This window comes from Rhinolophus ferrumequinum, chromosome 9, assembly GCF_004115265.2.
Source record: "Rhinolophus ferrumequinum isolate MPI-CBG mRhiFer1 chromosome 9, mRhiFer1_v1.p, whole genome shotgun sequence".
Lineage (NCBI taxonomy): Eukaryota > Metazoa > Chordata > Mammalia > Chiroptera > Rhinolophidae > Rhinolophus > Rhinolophus ferrumequinum.
In genome coordinates this window covers 69,195,830-69,202,307 of record NC_046292.1, presented here as the reverse complement: position 1 = coordinate 69,202,307, position 6,478 = coordinate 69,195,830, and the positions used below count along the sequence as shown (strand labels likewise).

General features: G+C 39.9%; 1 pseudogene; it reads left to right on the top strand.

Moving 5' to 3' along the window:
• Nucleotides 1-4,928: 4,928 nt before the first annotated feature.
• On the top strand, nucleotides 4,929-5,618 carry LOC117027103 (gamma-interferon-inducible-lysosomal thiol reductase-like; annotated as a pseudogene).
• Nucleotides 5,619-6,478: the final 860 nt, after the last annotated feature.

Sequence of the window (6,478 nt, the reverse complement as noted above, 5' to 3'; positions counted from 1 at the left end):
CATTTTAAAAACAGAAACTATTTTCACTTTTTTTGTATATGTCTTGACTGATTTTTCTGATACCTTACATTTAATTTTACGGATAAATGCTTTTTTATTGAAAATATAATTTTATAAAAATAATTTAAATAACATATTTCATTATACCTTCCTCATGGGGTTGTTACGAGGAATAAATGCTCTAATGAATATAAAGTACCTGAACATATAAGGTAATCATTGAATGAAGAAACTTTATTACTCTTGCTGTGGGCTGAGCCTGTTTTTATTTAACATTTTGATATTTCGTTCATCATGCATTTTCTAAAAATAATTTAAATTCTTTAAAACATTGCATTAAAATATTATTTATCTTGATTACTAAGTATTTTGGCTGTCCCTAAATTTTGTGCCTGACATAAGTTTCTCACTTGCCTCACCCTAATTTTGGCCCTGGTGGGTGACTCTGTGATCCAGGGATGATTAAATCAGGTTCTACACTATGTAGCATGCCTGATTCCCATGTTCCACTCTTGATCTTGTGGAGAAGCAGTGTAATTAGAGTCAGTCTAGCCTCTATTCCTCCACCTCAAAATAGGCATCCTCAAAACAAATAATTATTTGTATCTGTTACAGTCAGAATCTGCCCATGCGGAGTGGCCCTACCAATTTTGGGGTCAAAATGGTGTTCAGCATTTGATGGAGGAGGATTAGGAGAGAGCCTTGTAGGAACCGGAATGTCAGGTGATCAAAGACAATTTGATCTATCCTCCAGGTACAAAAACACCAGGAGAGAATTAAAAGCAGTTTTCCTAAGAGGTCTTGACAGTGAACAGGCAGAACTAACAGGAAGTTTGCCACGGCAGTTTCCTGGGAACCATGTCAATCTAAGAAGTAAATATGGTCACTGAACAGTTAAATTGACCTACAGGCTCTGTGTGCTAGGCCGATCTTCTTGCCTTGGAGGGTCTTATATTTTGAGTGCTGAAAATACAAGGTCATCTTCCACTTGGATAAAGATGAAAGGCTTGAAGGACTACCCCTTTGCCCTTCAATTTACCACAATGAATAAAGGGTTTCTAGTCAGGATGAAGGAAGTAATCCAGGAAAAGGACTCCAGAGGAGAATGTTAAGAATCTAGTTACTGGAGGAAGACAGAGCAGAGGTGAAATAGGAAGAATCTGGTACCTGTGGTAAGCCAATTCTCTGAGAAACAAGTCAGGTTTATCTGAATATACTAAGGCCACCAAAGGAAGAGGAGCCAAGTCTGCAGTCTTGGTGTGAAAAATCTTGCTAGAGCTAGAAAATGTATATCTAATCCAGGGAAATCTGAATTGGAAAAGAAAATATACTTGCCCTTCAGAGTTGACACGAGGGGAAATGGCACTTTTTGCTCTTTTCAGGAAAAGGGGATGGTGCCATGTACTTCCTTGGTCAAGGAAAGTCATGTACTTATAAAACAAGGAAGAGACATGACAGATGTGAATACAAGTATCTATAAGTTTAAAGAAGAAAGTAATAATCCCATCATGCAGAAAGAATCCCCATTAACAACTTAGTTTATTTTCTTAGGTGTTTTCTATGTATTTACTGAGCTGAGATAATAATATATGCTGATTTTTTAGTGCCCTTTATTTCAGAAATATTCACAAGTACCATAATTTATGAAGAGGCATTTAATGATATATAATGTCTGTCCCTCGATGATTTATTGTCTTTCTTCATTAAAAAAAAATCCAATGGGTTAGGTCATTTAAACCGAGGCTTAAAGATACATAAAAAATCATTTCTCAATTCTTTAGCAATGAACAAGTTCATTATGTCATTCTATGCAATACTGCTTCTGTAGAGAGGGAGAGAAAAGATCTTTTGTTGAGTAATTTTCTTGGCATAAGATCTTCACTATGTAATAAGCTTAGCTGTTGTTAGAAAAATCTGGACAAGAACAGCACCAGTTATTGTTATAAGTGATCATCAAATAAGGCAAGAGATTCCATATGAACTGTAGGTTAAAGGGTATGGCTCAAGAAATATGTTCTTGGTACCGGGAGAGGAATGGAAGCAGTAGAGGAATAGCTAAGTTAACACTTCAGGGCTGTGTCACTTAGAATGCTTTTCTGAGTGTGATAGAAAATTCTGTCTCATTTGTATTAGATAATAAATACATCCAGGATCACATCACACTTCAGGCCCAGGTTTGGTTAATTTAGCTAATCAATAATGTCAGCAAGGACCCAGATTCTTTTCATCTTCTGGCTGTGCCATCCAAGGTATATTGGCGTGGTCCTCAGGCCAGCTCCTCTCATGGCTGTGAGATGACTGCAGTAGTTCCCAGACATGGCACATCCAGACCTGGCAATAACCAGGAAAGATGAGCCTGTCTTCTACAAGTTATCTCCATGTAAGAGTGTGAAACTTTTCTCAGAAGTCTCTGCCAAAGGACCTCCCACATGTCTTATTGGTCAGGATTATGTCACATGCTCATTATTTAAACCAGTCATAGAGTGGAGGTAGCCCAATCACAGTCCACACCTTGTGTCTGGGTATGGAACTAGCTTTCTTTGAAGCTCATGACTAGGTAAGGAGAAGGATATGAACAAAATTGGGGTGGTGTTGGAAAGCAGGAAGGAAGGAAGATGTTGGGTAGCAATGCTTCTCACAGGGCTAAGTGGTCTCTGAACTACACAATGTCCCAGACAACACACATAATCTACTGATTCCTGAACATGGTTTCAGACTGTTTAATGGAAACCCTGCTCGTCTGTGTGCCTGTGTGTGTGTGTGTGTTTTGTTAATTTTGATTCTTTTATCTGTTGGTCAGTGTATGTCCTCCATTAATGTTCAAGAAAAGACCTGGGCTGATCTATTTTCTGAGTTTTTGGCCGTCTGAGCATTTCTTTCTATTGCCTTCATTAATCAATGACACACATGGTTAGATATAAAATTCATAAATAACAATCTTTTCCCATCAAATTTTGTAGATATGATTGCATTGTTTTCTGGCAGTGCATAGAAGTCAGAGATTAGTCTAGTTTCTGTTCTTTTGTAAGTAAATAATCATTATTTTTTGAGTGCCAGGAGGACTCTTTATTCTTTCAATTTTAAAATGTGCTCAAGATACATCTAGGTATGGGTCAGTTTTCTTTAATTTTACCTGGAACATAATAAGTCTCATCAATTTGCATGCTCAAATGCTATTCATCACAAGAAAGTAATCTTCAATTATGTCATTGATTTATCTCAGTTTCTCTTATTCTTGTTCCTGTCATGCTCATTAGGTTGAATCATGTTTTCTGTCCTCTGTGTCTACCACCTTCTACCACGCACCGTTTTTTCTTCATTCTTTTCCTCTGTACTAGAGAAGAATATCTCAACTGTGATCTCCAGAATACTAACTTATTTTTCCACGTGGCAGGCTGCTGCTGTTTATTCATTACAATGTATATGTTCATGCTATATTATTTAATATAAAACATTATATTTTTGGTATAGTTAATATTCTTATTTATCTCGCTTATCTCTCATTGCTCTTCATCTCACGCTGCTGTCTCTGCATCCCATTCTCTTCTTTCTTTGTGACTATTTGCACCTCGCTCCTAGAGCCCTTTTCTTCTTGCATATTTCTGAGGATGTTACACAGTTTTCCAAAATTGTTTTCTGGTTCCCCTACAGGAGGTCATTTTCAGAGGAATGTTCTTCATCTGGTCTTCTTCTGTGTAATTGTTTTCCATATTTCCAATGATAGTTTTTCTGATTACTCATTTTTGAATGAAAAGAGAAAGAGCCAGTTTCAGATTCATCCACACCCAGGTTGTGTTGATTGTATTTGGTTCTATTGATCGGACACTTGGGTAATGATGGAATTTTCTCAGATGGATGAGTTGATAAGCCTGGGTGTCTACCCAATTTTGACCACTTAGCTAACATTCCTGCAGTGTGGCTCTGCTGTGTTGCGTTCCACACCTGGTTCTAGGTTACCCTACTCACTGTGTATTGCTACCGGGACACTTTATATCCCCAGCTACAGCATTTTATTTCTGATGATTATTCCTTTAAGAATGCCATACATTCACTGCCCCTCACTCTATATGCTCCTAGAATTAGGCTCTAAGTGAATTTTGAAAGATGGAGATGGCAAAAAATATTTACATCAACTCAAAATATAGCACCCATACAGTAAAGGAATAGTTACCAGGTTTCTTGTGATATAGACCCCATCCAAGTAGGGGATGGAAGAACAAAACCTCTTCTTTCCTTCTTTTACATAGTCTGAGATCCTGTTTCTTGAGGAAAAGGTCAGAATGATAGCCAGTTCTTTTCCCCCCAGCTCATTTTAAAATTTTAAGTATAAATTCCTTGTAGATTTTGGCAAGTGGTTTTTCTGTTGGTCTTAGCTTTTGGTGGTAAATGGGGTTTTTATCTTTCTGTGGCTTCATAGATATTTTAGAAAAAAATTTAGGCAAATTTCTACCAAAGCAGTTAGTCTGATGCAAAAAGCAATAGTTTTAATTGACCCAAACTGGATATGAGCCAATAAAGTACCTGGTTGCTAGAGAGAGAGAAGAAAGAACGAGAGAAAGAGAGAAAGAGAGAAAGAAAGAAAGAAGGAAAGAAGGAAAGAAGGAAGGAAGGAAGGAAGGAAGGAAGGAAGAAAGGAAAGAAGGAAAGAAGGAAAGAAGGAAAGAAGGAAAGAAGGAAAGAAGGAAAGAAGGAAAGAAGGAAAGAGAGAGAGAGAGAGAGAGAGAGAGAGAGAGAGAGAGAGAGAGAGAGAAAGAAAGAAAGAGAAAGAAAGAAAGGAAGGAAGGAAGGAAGGAAGGAAGGAAGGAAGGAAGGAAGGAAGGAAGGAAGAAAGAAAGAAAGAAAGAAAGAGGAAACTATCTTAATATATTTGTACAGCTCCAGACTGGCAGTATTGTGGCTCCTGCTGCGGCTCCTGTGCCCACGTGGTAATGACTTGGTCGCCCCTCCTGCTGTTCCTGCTGCTCCAGGTTCCCGTGGTAGCATGGGTGTCACTGCTGGACACACTCCATAAGGGGGCGGACACCTGCAAGGCCAGTGACCTGTGCCTACAGGTGCCCCTCGGGAAATCCCACTTGCCACCTTTCAACGTGAGCCTCAACCACGAGGTGATGTGCCCTGGATGCCAGGACTTCCTGGTCTGAGAACTCTTCCCAATGTGGCTGATGGTCCTGGAAATCTTCAAAGTCACCCTGGTGCCCTATGGAAATGCCAAGGAACAGAACGTCAGTGGTAAGTGGCAGGTCACGTGCCAGCACCAGGAGGAGGAGTGCAAGCTTAACAAGGTGGAGGCCTGCCTGTTGGACCAGCTAGAGAGGAACGTGGCTGTCCTGATCATTGTCTGCTTAGAGGAAATGTTTGACATGGAGAACAATCTGAAGCCATGCCTTCAGATCTACGTCCCCAGCGCTATGATGGAGAGCACAATGGGGACTGCGGCATGCAGCTCTTGAACATGAACGCCCAGCTTGCATGCTCTGCAGCCACCCACGAGTATGTGCCTTGGGTCGTCGTCGTCATTGGGAAACCCTCTCGAAGATATGAGCCAGCTATACCAGGATGAAAAGCCAGATGTCTGCCCACTCATGGCCAGCTCCCATAGAGATGACTGCCTCAACTGACAGCCTTTGCCCTTGGAGAGAACTGATGGAGGAAGATCTAGCTCCCACCTGGCCCCCATTTTTCTGATCGTGACTCAGCAGCTATGGCTCATCATCCGGGTAACTTACAGATTCCATGAAGCCCAGACTCAACATTTTGCCCCCAAATCAAGAATCTTGCCACACTGAGAATGGTGCTACATTGAAACTAGTTTAATAAACTCTTCTGGATGTTGTGACAACATCTCTCCATTCCCCAGACCCCCTGCCCCCAGCCCCTGATAACCTCCTTCCTCTGTTTCTCAGTTTGACTTTTTTTGATTCCACATATAAGTGAGACCATGCAGTATTTGTCTTTCTCTGTCTGACTTTCCTTGGCAGGTCTCATTGAATTTGCCCTGATAATTTACGCAGGTGCAGCAGGTATTCAGTTTTCAGTGCTGAAAATTTCTGTAAGGGATCTTAGGTTGGACTTTGAAAAGCCTCTATTAACAGAAACAGACTCATAGATACAAAGAACAAACTGATGGTTGCCAGACAGGTGGGGGGTTGGGGACTGGGTGAAAAAGGTGAAAAGATTAAGAAGTACAAATTGGTAGTTACAAAATAGTCATGGGGACATAAAGTACAGCATAAGGAATATAATTAGTAATATTGTAATAACTATGTATGGTGTCAGATGGGTACTAGACTTATTGGGGTATCACTTCTTAAATTATATAAATGTCTAACCACTATGCTGTACACCTGAAACTAATATAAAATAATATTGAATGTCAACTGTAATTGAAAAACAAAATAAATTAAAAAAAAGATTGGCAGAATTCTCATTGCACTCTGCCTTCTGTAAGTGACATCTGGGAGCTTTGGGTCCACTTGTG